The following is a 17,276-nucleotide window of genomic DNA, read 5'->3' on the forward strand; positions in this document are numbered from 1 at the left end:
CGGCAACTCTCCCTCAGGCGACGGAGCCCCCAAAAGTTGACCCCAAGGTTCTATGGGCCCTTCAAGGTTCTTCGACAGATCGGGAAGGTTGCCTATCAACTTGAACTGCCAAAGCACAACAAAATCCATGATGTCTTCCATGTGTCCCTACTAAAGCCTTTTACAGGGACTCCACCAACGTAAGCGCCTCCTCTACCCCCTCTCAAGGACGGCAGACCCATCCTCCAACCTAGAGCTCTTGTTCGGTCACACATCAATGAGGGCACCTTCGAGGTTCTAGTAGACTGGGACGGACTACCATCAGCGGACGCCACTTGGATTCCCTGGACCGACCTGCACAATGCCTACCCCAACCTCGAGCTTGAGGACAAGCTCGTTGTCCAAGAGGGGTGTAATGTAATGGACATAACACCTAGCAACATGCTGCGTCGTAACCACAGGCAGCAGCGCGCACTGCTGTGCGCACAGCAGCGTGCCTAGCAGCACGTACCGCCCGGGCAGCGCACTGCGGTACAGTCTGCCAACCACACGCCTAGCGGCACGCACTGCCCGGCAACGTGCCACGGTACAGTCTGCCAGCTGCACGCCTAGTGGCATGCACCGCACGACAACAACACTCAACAATGGCACGCACCACACGCCAGTAGCAAAGTGAGACACGTGCGCCAACAGTAGATCGGGGCCCACACGATAGCTCATCCAGGTGGGCCCACACCAGTTGTACCTTTCCCTTATCCCCTATTTTTGTGTTCCCCTTAGAAGTAGAAGTTTGAGTTTCAATAGAAGTTTAAGTTGCGATAAGAGAGGGACTACCCTAGCCGAATACAAGAAGGAAACCCTCCTGTAATCTCCTATTTAAAGGAGTTTCGAATTTTGAATAAGACATTGAATTTTTTATCAAGGAAGTGCTTAGGAGAGTTAGGGTGATCTCTTGAACAAATCACCCCCTCAATTCGCCACCATAGGGTCAACTCGCAAAGGGAAGGGCAAGGGAAGGCAAGGAGTTTTCCCCACAAACTGCCCTGTGGCGAGATCCTACGCCCGGGCCCATAACAAAATCAAATTGTTTTCCAATGTAAATCCTAGAGGTCCCATCACCCCATTTCACTTAGTTGATGGGTGGCAACTCCAAATCCAGCCCAAGTGAGTTGTTTTTCCGACGCTCACAGCTGCTGCCCTCCTCTGCATAAGGGCTTGCATCTGCCTCATCCTCTCTTCCTCATCGACCATAACCATATCTGCCAAAGAAAGAATAGTTAGTCAAGGCTAAAGAGATGAAGCAATATATATATACAAAGCAAGGACAAACTAGTTGAGGGCTTCATTAGCCCGACATGGATCAACATTGCGAACATGTGTACTCCTATACATCTACCCTCACTATCTGCCTGATGGTCACCAACTCCTTCCTAGAAAGCTCTGCCTCGGTCGATGCCTTCACCTTGGTCTTCGGGATTGACAGCTCGAGTAGGAACGACTAGCCCCTGGGCAACATACGAAGAGGAACCCCTCCTTCTAGTGTTTCACGAAGGAGGGGGCTCCAACGAGCACCTTATTGCTCTACCGAGCCGATAGGGCAATGTCCACATTGTGAACCGTATAGTAGTAGAGAAAGCCGACTAGGTACCTAAAGGAGTTAGGCATAAGCTGGATTGATTGGATGTGGTACCTCCTCAGCACCATTGCAATTCTCGCGCTCAAAGGGAACCTCAACCCGACTATCAGGCTGTGCTCATAAATACAAATCTCACCCGATCGAGTCGGGGTGAACCTCTCACCTATGCTAGGACATCTCAACACAAACTCTTAGGGGATATAGTAAAGGACTTTAATTCGGGCCAAGTCTCGAGGTGTTAAACTACATGGAGAAGAAGTGAAGTGGTTACCGAATTACACAGAAGCGTCGGGCCCCTCTTCATACACCACCTCTACATCTAACTCAGGTCTGGTCAGTTTCTCTAACTTCGGCCTCCCGAAGGACCTCGGCCTCCTTCTCCGCGGTACCCTTGCCCTCAGGCCCTTTTACCTCAGCCCCATGGGTGTCAATCTCATGAACCATGAGCGCAATGGCCTCGGGGTGAGACCTCGGCTCAGACTCACCACCCAACATACAAGAGTTGGATGAAGAAGGGGAAGAACAAAAAGATGGGAAGGAAGATGAAGACACCTTATTGAAGAGTAACACTGTAGAACACCTGAAACACCCACTGAGCTCCTATGATCACTTTTTCCCAAAATGACAAAGTAAAATGGTTGGCCACCTCCCTTTATATAAAGGCAACCAATGGTTCAGATCAATCCAGATCAACGACGTAGGACTCCTACCGCACTTTGCACATGCGTACACCTCAGGAAGATGAAATGATGCATTTACTAACTTGTAAAGGAAATGGCACGAACATCGAACTGCCCAATCTGCCGATCAAACCAGTCTCAAGGATAGTAGACTTCCTCAATTGAGGACCTAGGACTCTTCTTTCCAGCCATGGCCGAGTACTACACTCCTCGACTTTGGAATTGGGGGAGTGGTGTTTAGGTGGTTGCCAAGCTAGCTTAAGGGCACCACATGGCGGACTTCATGCTCACTCCCTTTAGGCCACGTCAACATCAACCGTGTAATGGGAGAGCACAACTAGGAAGGAGTGTCCCACACGGACAAGGAAGAAAACTCCATTGAGGAAGAGGGAACCCCCCGAAGACCTTGGTGGACATCCTCATCCCAACAACCCCGGACATCCAATCCGATCAGAACACAAACCTTTAGCTATAAATAGGTACGACACGCTCAAGGTAAGGGACTTTGGGACTGAGAACTCACCCTTCTAGCATTTACCTCAGTCTCAACCAACCCACATACCTTGGTTCGTCTTGACCAATCTCTTTACCACTCACTAACTTGAGCGTCAGAGTGCCTACCTAGGGAATAACTCCTTGGGCTTTTGACTCTTCCTATGATTGCAAACCTCGGTGTATAGCTTCATCCTTCCACCTTGGCCTCGTTCAGTTAATAGGACTATCTAACTGCATTCTCGATTCAGAACACATCAGATCAGACAACACCATGTTGGTGACAAATTGATCAATGGACTAGGACAAATTTCTTTCTGGGGGATCATGTACCATGAATGGTTCTATTATATAATATGTTACGTAATATGAAGAGGGATCATGGTTCTATTATTGCTAAGTATATCCTAGATTACACCTTGACTAGGGCAGATCCAATACTCGGACACCACCTTGTTGCCATCACTGTAGTGGTAATTAAAGATCTTTAAAGCTCAACTTATCTTGGAAAGGAGTTCTATTGAAGTTCAACTTACATGGAGCCAAGACTGGACTCCTGGAAAAGAGTTCTAACATGGATTTGAAGCATGGTAGGTTTCAACAATATGCTCTCCAAATGGAATGGGCAAAATCAACAATAAGCAGGAAAACCGTCTTCTTTTTTTATTCCATTTTTTGGTTATATAGTTCAGTTTATTTGGTTTTATCCTCCACAAAAAAAAAAATTGATTGATCTTTCTATTCTAGAAACTATTGTTTCAGGAACTTTGGCTTAGCCCCTCTGTCCCAGTTCATGCTGTTCTTCATGATTGGATAAGGCAAACGATGGGAAGCTAAACTTCCTTGGGCTTGTTAAATTGTTGCATGATGTGTCCAGCAGAACATTCGCAAAGGCTCAATAAATGAATAAAGGAAACATTTGCAAGTTTCCTTAAGAAGTGCTCCAATTTCTTCTTTGAGGACTGGCGCTCAGACTCGAGCTTTTGCAAGTTCCAGCATTTGCATTTTCATGCCAAGAAGCAGAATAGAAAAAGTTTTATTTTCTATTTTTTATTTTTCTGGAGTTTCTAATAAAATTTTCTACATTTTTATTTTTTATAATTTATTAATTAATCTTTTATTTTTTATATTTGTTTAATAGTCTATTATTTTTTTATATTTGTTTAATGGTGGAAGTAGTTGGAACACCATTGGGTAGCAGACCCAGTTGTATTTGTATTGATGAAAGGGCCAAACTCCACAAAAATTGTATTATTATTTGCATCGTTCAAAACAAATGAACTGAATGCAAAGTGGGTGTATAAATATTGAACCACTTTGCACTCACATGAACCAGGCATTTTTGTTTTGTACTCTATAAATTTGTATTTGTACTCTTTTTAAACGCAGCCTAAAGAATAAATCCAATAAACACCCTTATAGCGTGTCATCCAATTGCACATTGGGAATATCTCTCCATAAATTTAATATATAAGAGATATTCACGATGTACAGCTGGATGTCATGCTAGCTCTTAGGGTATATGCATGATTTTGGCTTTCGAGAGATCCAGGCTTCTTAGTGAAAGCAGATCAACCAATCACTTCAATCCTCCCGCGAAACAGACCCTAATGCATTGGCTGAAGCCAAATGAATCCTAAATTTTTCATCAAAGATAAACATAGTAATTAATAAACATAAAAGAAATGTAATATATCTTTGTTCTCATTTGCTCTCATATAACATTCTTCAACTCATGCATTATTAGATAGCATAAATAAAGAGTGGTAGATTGTTAGAGCATAAATAAAGAGTGTTTTAGGCTGCTGAAATTTTGCACAAGTACAAAAAAACATGGCTGAAATAACAAGTAATAATGGAGCTCACAAAAAAATCCCTCTCATGCCTCTTCATTTCAAAATTTTCAAGGGAGTGAAAGTGAAACCATCATTTTACCTTGTTGAATAGGATACAGAGACCATAGAGCTGCTATTCTAAACCATTTTTTTTTCCAGTTTTGCAATTTGAATTTGGGCTCTCAATCGTCAATTCCTTTTGCCTGGATTTATTTGTCTGGTTTGTTTGGCTGGCGAGGTCATTGAGCTGCTGCATTCATGAATCCGGTACATGGACTTAATTGTTTTTAGATTATTCATGAACCCTTATCCAAGGGCACGGACAAATACTATTTATTGAGAGAACTGCTGTAATCCATAGTAGCCCCTCCCAAGTTGGTCCAATTGATGCTGAGCTGCTTGGGGCCGGGATGGATGACCCTTGCCAAAGTACATACTGACCCCAATAGAGAAAGGCTAAATTAAGGGTATTTGGACTCATTGAAGCATCCAGAGATGAGAGATCCCACGACCCCATTTCATTAATTGGTTTCACAGAATTCATGAATCAATTCAGGTGGTTCTATCCATTTGTTGTTTGTTTTTAATTGGTTATGTGCCACCCAGCAAACCATAGGTCCACATGACATGGACCACTCAAGTCTCCTGCCTTTTCACAGAGTCAGAACCTTTGAATGGAGAACAATACTAGGGATGGCAATTTCTACCCTACCTAGTGGGCACCACCTCTATCAGTTCTCATGGGGTGTTTTTTTTTTTTTCTTTTTGTTTGAAGGACGGATTTTAGGGTGGGGACGAGTTTTGGGATTCTATAAGGGTATCGTATTAGGCTAAACTTGAACCCTCCTCAACCTATATATTGTTGAAAAGCATATGAACTTTATATATTAGGTGTTAAATTTAATAAGAATTTAAATTTTATGTGAACAATAATTGACAGTTTGTATATTTACAAGTCTTTATCAAACAAGAAATAATAGGAAACTAGATATGGTGAGGGTATGGTTGGGGAGGGTTTAATGTTTTTATGCACGGAGAGGGTTAGGATTCTCAAAATCCAACCTGCTATGGGTTTTGATAATATGTATGGGATGGGAGGTTTAGGGAGGCCAATAGGGTCTAGATTCTAGAATTTACAAAACCCTTCCCAAACCCACTTAGTTACCACCTCTAAACAATATTGGCACTAATAATTTAATACCATGGTCACCAAAATGAGTCCTTGAAGCTGAATTCTATGGTCATGGTCAGCTATTTATTCTAAAGCCATGTTTGGTTTTCTGCCACGGGCCTCGGTCTTTCAATTCTTATTCATTATGGGCAAGAAAGAATTACTAAGTATTTGATTAGAAAATTCTTGCCTTGAGTCCATATTATAAAAGTTGAGGTAATGCAACACAAAAAATATTTGTTCTCCATTGCGTTCATTTTTATTTTTCAAACTTTCAAAGAATCTCTATGTTAGCGGTCAGACTTTTATTGGCAGATGACCAGCGATCAACTGTCTGTTGACCTACGTTTTCACGATAATAGTGGACGATAGACAGTTGATCGTTGGTCATTTGCCAATGAGAAATATGAAGCACAACTGTATGATGTTTTCCTATATTCTATGAGTTTTTTTAATATATTAATTTTATTGAATAAAATATTATCAATTTGATGAAATTATTAGACATTTTGTACTTCATGTTATTAATTTTACAATTTTCAAAATTCATGTCTATTTGGGATTTCCAAACTTTTTTCTTCCTTTGCATAACTGCTTACTCCATTTAGCAAACTATTTACATTTTAATTAGTTTTAAATAGGTTCTAATTACTTCCTATAAAATTTCTTTTATATTTTCTCTATGCAACCAAATTCAAAAGTTTTTCTAATTTCTTATCTTTTTTTATATATTTTATCTTATTGATGTGGGTATTGATCTGTGTTTTGTTGGTGTGGGTTTGTATGTTTTTGCTAATGAGTATTCTATATTTACCTATATTATTATTTTGATTGATAAAAAAAATGAATGAAAATTAAACTATAACCAAATGCATTCATAATTTATTCATTCTTCCATACAAGAAGAACTCATTTTGTTTTTGAAAAAAAAATAATTTGATTTGTAACAACATTTTTCTTTTCATTCTGCCCATTTCTACTAATTTTTGCCCATTCTAAAACTTTATTATTGGAAAGAATGAACAAGAAAGAGAATTGAACCATAAAGGACCTAAGGTTGCATTTGATTGTTCCAAGGGGGGGGGGGGGTGTGCTTAGTTCTACAGTGAGTTTGTTCTAATTGGTTCCGGAAATACAATACATTGAACATGCTTTCTTTTAGATTGTGGCTTGTTCTAGAGCCAACAATTCATGGTGCTAGATATAACAAATCCTAGAACCGACAATTCATGGTTCTAGATACGGATGGAAAAGGGTGGTTTGGGGAGGATTTTCTAAATTTTAGGGAAAATTCCCCATTTGTATCTTATACTTTGGGTTTAATGTCACTTTGGTCCTTGAATTTTAAAATGTGATAATTCAGTACCCAAACTTTCATAATGTGTCAATCTAGTACCTTCCGTTAACCAGTTGTTAAGTGACACTTGAAAAGACACAAATGCCCTTCACGTGTTATCTAATTTTTTTATTAACCATCCAAATGTTGACAAAAAAATGAACAGTCCCAAAGTCCTTGCTTCTTCTATTCAAGAAAGTTGGGGTCATGCCTTAGTGGGCATTCTAGTGACCCCAACTTTCTTTATTAGAAAAAGCAAGGATTTGGGATTGTTCATTTTTTATCAATGTTTAGATGGTTGACAAAGAAAATTAGATAACACTAAAAGGGCATTGTGTCTTTTCAAATGCCACTTAACGGCTGGTTAACAGGTTGATTAACAATAGATACTAAATTGGCACGTTTTAAAGTTTGGGTGCTGAATTGTCGCATTTTAAAGTTTAGGGACCAAAGTGGCACATCGTTAGACCTCCCAACTTGTACCCTCCCAAAACCTGTAGCAGGTTGGATTTTCAAAATTTAATCCCTCCCAGCAGATGAAATTGTAAAACCTTCCTTGATCTTTCCCTTCCTACATTAATTTGAGAGTTGATTGGTTGGGTTGACAAGTTGGGTACAGAACCTACATCTAATTTCCTATTATTTCTTGTTATATATAAACAATAAACAAGTAAAAATAACATGAACGAACATCAATATTTCCAATTATTTGATTAAAACATGTAAAAAAAACATATAAACTATCAATTATCCTTCACATAAAATTCAAAATATTATTAAGTTAAACATTTAATACATAAGTTCATATACCTTCAAAAAGTGCAAGTGGGGGAGAGTTATGTTTAGCCTAATACCTATCCAACCCATACCCGTATTGGTTAAAATCCCAAAACCTACCCTCATCCCTAAAACCCATTTTCAATCTAAAAAACCCACCCTGAGAGGGTAGACACCCACTAGGTGGGGTAAAACAGGGAAATTAATGGTGGCACTGCAGAAAAATTGTCCCTATGTAACGCCACCTCAACCTTAATGAGAAAGTACCAAAATGTACCTACGAAACTTGAACTGCTCTCATCCTTCCCTCTTTCCCCTGCACACTCTCTTCCTCACTGAATGGAGTAGACCATCCATAGCTTTGCACTCACACTCTTAAACGGAGCGGAAATATTCCCGCACGGCTGACTCCCCTGGGTAACGCCACCTCATATTGCCCCTACGCACTGTAAGTGATCCCATTTTCTCTCTCGAGCTCTTCCCTCACTATCACAGTATATTCCTCAATTGAAAGGAACTGTTCATTGTGGACTGACAGTAAGCCATCGCTCTCCACCGGCGCACACCGGTGGTAAATATACCCAATCTGTGCATCTGTGCTCACTCCCGTTTTGTCTTCAGCTTCGAAAAATCGACTGAACTCCTTTGTTGGGTATTCTTCTCCGGAAATGTAGTCGGATAAGGAGGCAAAAGTGTGAACTTTTGTGAATGACCATCGAGGTAATTCAAATGTTTGCTAATTAGTTTCAATTTTTTTTTCTAAAATTGTCGAACATATCAGTTGGATTTGAATTTTTCTTTACCTTGGAATTTGGTAGTGGATTGTGTTAGAACTTATAGCTTGAGATGAATTAGCAACTGAGACCCAATAGTATCTAGAACTAGTTGCTGAAATGGCAAGCTATTCTAGAAACCCACCTAAGGTTCCCACTGAGAGAAAGGGAGTATATTGTTTTATATCCAATGGTTTGTAAAACAAAGGTTGATGGAGCTTTTGGTTTTACAGTTCCTTAACCATGAAAGAAGGCCCCTCTTTAGGTGGTTCGGGCTCTACAAATAGAACCCTATACACACACACTAGCCATCTATCTGTTGAAACAATTGTAACTAGAGAAAAAGAGTCCCTATTATACTCTATTTTTTAGATTTTACAGTTCAACAAGGAGCAAAGTGTTCTCCGGCTCGTTTTCTAACAAAGAAGAGAAAGAGAGAAAATAAAAAAAAAACTAGCCATCCATCATCAGTCTCATCCTCATGGCCTAATATGTGTGGACATTAGCAGACGATGCCTACTCAATCACAATAGTTCTCCAAATGGGAAATTGTTACCCAACTTCCACTTAAAGTCGGTTTTTGTTGCATGGATCCGCATACAATGTAGGATAGGTTAGAGGATGTTTTCTAGGACATCTCATCCCCACGTCCCGATACATGCAGATGGCAGTAGATGTCGCTTGCAAAATCATATCGATTGAGCAAAACATCACGCAAGTGTTGTTTCGGGTGTGGATTCAATGGTGCAATTAACTGATAGAGTTACAAGTAAGTTGAGTCTTTTCATATATTTAAATATGTAAGTAATTGACATTAAGATTGTTAATTGTCACTACCTAGCAATGAACACACTTGTGTAATTGGGCCAACAAGACCATCTGTCAGATTATGTTGCAAAGTGCATCCATGTGTGTTTGTTAAAGTGCAGTTGTAGCATCGTATATTATGCCCTCTAGAAGGTGATAATGCACTCTACAAGGGGTCAAACGTTACTACCAAATAGGCCCTTAATAGGCTAGGGTTCCTGCAAGGTTCCTCTTTAGGAGGAAGTTATTGAGGGGGCCCATTAAAGAAAGAGATCATGCAAGGATCCATGGGCATCATGGCAATGATGTGCATTCAGTCATGATGTTCGTAGAGAGGCACATGAGTCAATACATGGGTCAAGCACTTATGACCATGAGCAAATCACATCCATTCAACACATCATATATACATTCATAATTAATTTAAATCAATTTAAATTTTATAAAACCCAAATACATTTAGATTAACACATGATCAGCCCATTAATTGACCAAATTATCTAATAATTTTGCCATTGTATATGGGCTAAACTGTAAAAAACAGTTCGACCCATATAGTAGTCCATGCTGAAATGGACTAGTCTTACTTTAATATAATGTAAAAGGGTTTTTCAACTATGGGCCAAATTGGTCCATGCAATGGAATATCAAACCCCTGGCCTACATTGATTTTGGGTCACTTAAACAGTGACCCAAGGGGTTGTGATCATACCCCAAGAACAATAGGTTCAACCCAACAAGATTGGACCAAAATTAGGTTAAGTCAACCTAGGGTTTGGTGTCCAAAACATGCATCAATTCACATAGGTAATGATCTAAAATTCTCAGTTATGATTCACAATCATATCAGCAAATAAATAACAGATGATTAGAAATAATGGCTAAGGCTGATAGTGTGATGGTTCGAATCCAATCCGGACAAAAACTGCATCCCTATGAAACTGCAATTTACAGATTGATCGCCATCTATAATCTTTGTTTTCTCTGCACGCTTCAGCGATTTCTCCAATATAGGAAAATAGAAAAATGTTCATTTCTATTTCTTACAAAAAAAAACTAATACATTCATTCTAAGAAAGAAAAATAATTAATTACAAACCAAACAATCAAATTAATAAATTTGGTGTGCACCGATCTTACCACCATCAAGAGTTCGATCTCCATCACACTTTCAACCCAAGAATTCAAGAATCCATAATAGAATAATTCTATAATATATCAGAATATATATATCTTGAAGGTTTCTACTAACTGCTCAAACCGGTTAGAATAGTTTTTGTCTATTTGAGTTTAAGTTCAAATCCGGTTTGGTTTAGTCCAAGAGCTGAACCTAGTGCTCTGATACCACTATTGAAAGGGTTGCCATCCATCTTATGAATGGCTAAACCATACTAGATGGCTGGGAAAATTTTCAAAAATTTCCTAATCTTTATGGGAATCGAATACCCTATGTGTTTGAAAAACTGTATTTTTTCTGAATTGATCTTACACTAAACAACACTAGAGTTGAAACCAAACAAAGAGGGAGATGTGTACCTGATATAGATGCCATAAACACAAATCCCAAGGAGGAAGTTCACACCCAAATCAGTCATAAAATCAGCTTCCATTGAAGATGGCGTAGTGTGTACCTAAAGCCGGTTCAACATAGTTTTCTACAAAACTGATATCCAACTATTTGGATATACCTCAGATCTGGACTCTAATTAGATATATACCTTATCTTCTTATAAGATTAGGTGCTCCATACCCAAATTCACCCCATGTGCTAGCTTAATTAATCATATTAATTATGTGCCTTAGGCCCATCAACTATAAAACTCACGACCCAAGGGTGTTGCATGGCCAAATTAGGCCAGATTTGTATGGTGTGGGACCCCACAATAATTTTACACAAGTCTACATGGGTTTGACTTAGCCTCTATGAAAACTCTTGGTCCAATTCACTACTAAACACAGTGAACCCCTCAGCACATCACCATGGGCTCAATATGGGCCCAGCATTTATACTAAATGATATTTGAATTCAGCCATCCTATGAAGACCCAATGATAATGGACTTAAGTAAAATAAAGCTCATCAGGTAATCAGTCCTATAGTGGTCTCTCACACTTAACCTCTCGGCCCATAACGATCACAACACTACTCGACAAGGAAGAACCTCTCCCCTGGCTACAAGGTGCAATGTCACTCTTTACTTTGATGAATCCGAGAATTAAAACCTTTAGCAAACATTTTTCATAAAGCATTAATATATATATATATATATGTGTGTGTGTGTGTGTGTGTGTGTGTGTGTGTGTGTGTGTGTGTGTGTGTACATATATATATTGCAAAATCATATTTCAAACATACTTGAAATTCACTACTAGTAGTTTATGTTTCCATCAGAGAGAGTGTAAACCCTATCATTCACTTTGTTTGAAAAAGGGGTTGATCCTATCACTATGATCACCCACTCTGGTGAATTCTTAGACCATCCCAACATACCCAAGTTTTGACCATTGATGGATCCCACTAATTGACATATCAAAGGCAGCCCGATCCAACACCTAGTGCAATACCATAATCAAGTCACGAGTTATGTGTAACTTTCCTATTTTGCCCATCAATCTCCAAGGTACACGGCATAACTGAAAAATGGTTTGGGTTTACTGTGTCATCCAAACACACAATGTATGTGCTTTGGGTCTCACCCTAACAGCTGAGACAAGCTACCCCAACTTCTTTAGCAACACATCAGTGTTAGCCTTGGCAGGATAAACTCCCCAAGTTTATCCAACGGCTGGGAACTGGGGGCAGGCTAGGTGCCGAGCTGACCATGCCGAACTGGGGGCAGGCTTGGTGCCGAGCTGACTAGTAGCGAGCTGGATTGATTGTTGAGCTTCAGAATTCTTTAGAGACCAGCAATGAATCAATGCTAGAGGACCCGGGTTGGCTAACCCGGCAAGGTCGCTCCGATGCTTAAGACAGTACTCTCATAGTAGACTGCGAGCTAAAAAATCATAAAGTATGAGAGCTAGAATATGCTTACTTGCCCCCCCAAGTCATTGGGGTTGGTGCCTTTATATAGGCATTGTTTGGCATGGGCTTCATGCACCGTATCCGAGATTTTTGTGAGGTCATCTAAGTGGTTCGAGATTCCCGGAGGCAATCGCCATGCACGTTGACCACCTTCTGGAACGTTCAATACGTGGGCCAACTTCCAAGGATCGTGGGAGTGTTGGGATATGCGTGCCAAATTTGTCGGCGAGCACATCTCACGGTTCACCACCTGGACCTCAATCATGCCGACACGCCCTCGAGGGAGGTCGCGCCTTGCGTCGAGGTCACTTCAGCCAATGACGAGGTGATGCAGGCCAGCCCTGGACGAGGTGCTTGTAGCCGACCTGAGTTGTGGTTGAGGCCACTACTTCGGCATAAAGGCTAGTCGCTAGGTCAGCGTCAGTGCCATGTCGCCAGGTTTGCGCCTATGCCAGGTAGCCAGGTAGGCACCTGTGCTAGGTCGCCAGGTCGGCACCTATGCCAGGTCGCTAGGTCGGCGCCTGTGCCAGGCCGCCAGCTAGGCGCCTGTGCCAAGTCACCAGTTCGGGACACCATCATCTTGGCTAAGTTGTTGCTTAAGTGGTTTCGGATGTCATCCAGTTGTTCCAAGATGCCACGTGTCACGATGTCATTGGAGGGCCAAATCCACCATCATCAATTGCCCCTACTCCCGAGCTGAAAGTAACTCGGCAGAGGGAGTAGATTGCTCTTTTTGGCCTGGAATGATTAATTCGATGAGCTTGTAAGCATCGATCCAATTTGCTTCTTAAGTCGGAAGAGTCCAAGTGTTTGTAGCCTTGTGCAGGACCTCGCCATCTTTATTTTCGGGGCCCGAGAGCGAATTCATCTAGTCGATGAGAGGTGGAGCAAGTACCTCGAGGACATCTACCTTATTAGGGATGTGACCATCAAGAGGTTCTGCGATCCGTCTAAGTACCTCAAGAGTGAAGCTCCTCATGTCGTTCTTAAGAGGGGGTTCTGTGTGGCTAGTCTATCAGGTCGCTCCACCTAGGTAGACTTCGACATAGCGTCCTTCAAACTGGTCCCAGCCAATGAGTTTGATGCGGAGCCTACAACCGAGGTGGAGGTCGGTTATGAAGAAATCAAGTTTGCATCCATCATGGTGCTGAGATTGAACTAGTCTTTGTTTTATCGTGTTGAATGCGAACTGCTTTATGTTTTGTCCACGCAAAAGAGGCGACTGGGTCTCACGTGGTGCCAAAGTCTTTTGTCAGCTCAGTATTTTAGGCCCTTAGGCTCTGGGAGCGACTCATAGTCCACTCTCTTTACCCTTGATTTTGCCCATGCCGAAGAGGCCATTGGGTCTTATGTGGTGTTGAGGTCTTTTATTAGTTCGGCACTTTAGCCTTTAGGCTCTGGGAGCGACTCGCAATCCACTCTCCTTACCCTTGGTTTTGCCCATGCTGAAGAGGTGACTGAGTCTTATGTGGTGCCGAGGTCTTTTATTAGTTCGGCACTTTGGTGTTATGGTTGCGCTGCATCAGCCTTGTTAGTGACGCCAGTCACCCATTCCTACAAAAAGCTACAAGGAGATTGACCTATGGGGGCAACACTACTGACTTTAGGTCACCAGCTCGCGTGTGAGCCCTCGAAGGCTCGACTGGCAACGGCGTCCATGCAATCCGTTGGCTATCAAATCCTACGGAAGCCACGAAGAGCTCATCTTGTAAAGGGTACCTCGCGAAGAGGATTAATGAGGCTTCGTCCGAGTTGAAATAAAGTCGGCAGAGCTGCTTAGTCTGTTGGCCACTTCCTGCTTAGTCTTTGAGTTCATAAAAAATGAAAGTTAGAAAGTGAGAGCTTTAGTTTCTAAAAGGTGAGAACTTAGCTTTCTAGAAGAAGAGGACTTAGCCTTTCGAAAGATGAGAACTTAGCTTTTTGTAGCGTTTCCCATAGACGACGCCAATTGATGAATCAATTTTTTGTGCTAAGTACCTCGTCATTCGGTCTGCTTCCAAGTGGCTGATGGCTCAGAGGCCGAAGTGGAGAATTTTGCTGGGTGAGGACTTGGATGCCGAGCTGACCAAGCCAAGCTGGGAGTGGACTAGGTGTCGAGCTGACCAGGCCGAGCTAGGGGTAGGCTAGGTGCCGAGCTGACTGGTGGCGAGTTGGATTGATTGTTGAGTTTCGTAATTATTTAGAGACCCAGGGTGGCTAACCCGGCAAGGTCGATCCGATGCTTATTTCAGTACTCTCATAGTAGACTGCAAGCTAAAAAATCATAAAGTATGAGAGGTAGAATATGCTTACTTTCCCCCCCATGTCATTGGGGTTGGTGCCTTTATATAGGCATTGTTTGGCATGGGCTTCACGCACCGTATCCTAGATTTTTGTGAGGTCGTCTAAGTGGTTCGAGATTCCCGGAGGCAACTGCCATGCATGTTGACCACCTTCCAGAACGTTCAATACGTGGGCCAACTTCCAAGGGTCGTGGGAGTGTTGGGATATGCATGCCAAATTTGTCGGCAAGCACGTCTCGCAGGTCACCACCTGGACCTCAGTCATGCCGACACGACCTCGAGGGAGGTCGCTCCTAGCGTCGAGGTCACTTCGGCCAGTGGTGAGGTGCTGCAGGCCAGCCCTGGACGAGGTGCTTCTATCCAACCTGAGTTGTGGTTGAGGTCGCTAGTTCGGCATAAAGGCTGGTCGCCAAGTCAACGTCAATGCCAGGTCGCCAGGTCTGCGCCTGTGCTAGGTCGCCACGTTAGCGCCTATGCCAGGTCGCCAGGTCGGCGCCTGTGCTAGGCCGCCAGCTCGGCGCCTGTGCTAGGTCACCAGTTCGGGACACCATCATCTTGGCTAAGTTGTTGCCTAAGTGGTTTCAGATGTCACCCAGTTGTTCCGAGATGCCATGTGTCACGATGTCATTGGAGTGCAAATCCACCCTCATCAATTGTCCCCACTTCCGAGTTGAAAGTAACTCGGCAGAGGGAGAAGATTGCTCCTTTTCGCCTGGAATGATTAATTCGATGAGCTTGTAAGCATCGATCCAATTTTCTTCTCAAGTCGGAAGAGTCTAAGTGTTTGTAGCCTTGTGTAGGACCTCTCCATCTTTATTTTCTGGGCCCGAGAGCGAATTCATCTACAAGAGGAGAGGTGGAGCAAGTACCCCGAGGACATCTACCTTATTGGGGATTGTGACCATCAAGAGGTTTTGCTATCCGGCTAAGTACCTCAAGAGTGAAGCTCCTCATGTCGTTCTTAAGAGGGGGTTCTGTGTGACTAGTCTATCAAGTCTTTCCACCTAGGTAGACTTCGACATAGCGTCCTTCGAACTTGTCCCAGCCAGTGAGTTTGATGTGGAGCCTACAACCGAGGTGGAGGTCGGCTATGAAGAAATCAAGTTTGCATCCATCATGGTGCTGAGATTGAACTAGTCTTTGTTTTATCGTGCTGAATGCGAACTGTTTTATGTTTTGTCCACGCAAAAGAGGCGACTGGGTCTCACGTGGTGCCAAAGTCTTTTGTCAGCTCAGTACCTTAGGCCCTTAGGCTTTGGGAGCGACTCGCAGTCCACTCTCCTTACCCTTGATTTTGCCCATGTCGAAGAGGCCACTGGATCTTATGTGGTGTTGAGGTCTTTTATCAGTTCTGCACTTTAGCCTTTAGGCTCTGGGAGCGACTCACAGTCCACTCTCCTTACCCTTGGTTTTGCCCATGCTGAAGAGGCAATTGAGTCTTATGTGGTGCCCAGGTGTTTTATTAGTTCGGCACTTTGGTGTTATGGTTGCACTGCATCAGCCTTGTTAGTGATGCCGGTCACCCATTCCTACAAAAAGCTATAAGGAGATCGACCTATGGGGGCAACACTACTGACTTTAGGTCACCAGCTCGCGTGGGAGCCCTCGAAGGCTCGACTGGCAGCGGCATCCATGCAATCTGTTGGCTGCCAAATCCCACGGAAGCCACGAAGAGCTCATCTTGTAAAGGGTACCTCACGAAGAGGATTAATGAGGCTTTATCCGAGTTGAAATAAAGTCGGCAGAGCTGCTTAGTCTGTTGGCCACTTCCTGCTTAGTGTTTAAGTTCATAAAAAATGGAAATTTGAAAGTGAGAGCTTTAGTTTCTAAAAGGTGAGAACTTAGCTTTCTGGAAGAAGAGGGCTTAGCCTTTCAGAAGATGAGAACTTAGCTTTTTGTAGCGTTTCCCGCAAACAGCGCCAATTGATGAATCAATTTTTTGTGCTAAGTACCTCATCATTTGGTCTCTTTCCAAGTTGCCGATGACTCAGAGGCTGAAGTGTGAGGACCTAGATGCCGAGCTGACCAGGCCGAGTTGGGAGTGGATTAGGTGTCGAGCTGGGGGTAGGCTAGGTGTTGAGCTGACTGGTGGCGAGCTGGATTGATTGTTGAGCTTCGTAATTCTTTAGAGACCTTCAAGGAATCAATGTTAGAGGACCCAGGGTGGCTAACCTGGCGAGGTCGCTTCGATGCTTAAGTCAATACTTTCATAGTAGACTACGAGCTAAAAAATCATAAAGTATGAGAGCTAGAATATGCTTATTTGCCCCCCCCCCCCCCCCATGTCATTGGGGTTGGTACCTTTATATAGGCATTGTTTGGCGTGGGCTTTATGCACTGTATCAGAGATTTTCGCGAGGTAGTCTAAGTGGTTCGAAATTCTCGGAGGCAACTGCCATGCACGTTGACCACCCTAGGGAATGTTCAATACGTGGGCCAACTTCCAAGGATCGTGGGAGTGTTGGGATATGCGTATCGAATTTG

The 17,276-nt window shown here is 42.6% G+C and overlaps 1 long non-coding RNA gene across 2 annotated transcripts; it reads left to right on the forward strand.

The window, feature by feature from the left end:
* Nucleotides 1–8,171: 8,171 nt before the first annotated feature.
* On the forward strand, nucleotides 8,172–9,554 carry LOC148867226 (uncharacterized). Of its 2 annotated transcripts, XR_016110548.1 has the most exons (3): nucleotides 8,225–8,354; nucleotides 8,445–8,626; nucleotides 9,344–9,554. It is a non-coding gene; the product is annotated as an uncharacterized LOC148867226 (long non-coding RNA). The 2 variants fall into 2 exon arrangements; XR_016110547.1 differs by lacking the exon at nucleotides 9,344–9,554 and having other exon boundaries at nucleotides 8,172–8,354; nucleotides 8,528–8,716.
* Nucleotides 9,555–17,276: the final 7,722 nt, after the last annotated feature.

The sequence above is a fragment of the Nelumbo lutea genome, chromosome 3 (assembly GCF_056320005.1).
Source record: "Nelumbo lutea isolate HS-2025 chromosome 3, American lotus-T2T, whole genome shotgun sequence".
Classification (NCBI taxonomy): domain Eukaryota; kingdom Viridiplantae; phylum Streptophyta; class Magnoliopsida; order Proteales; family Nelumbonaceae; genus Nelumbo; species Nelumbo lutea.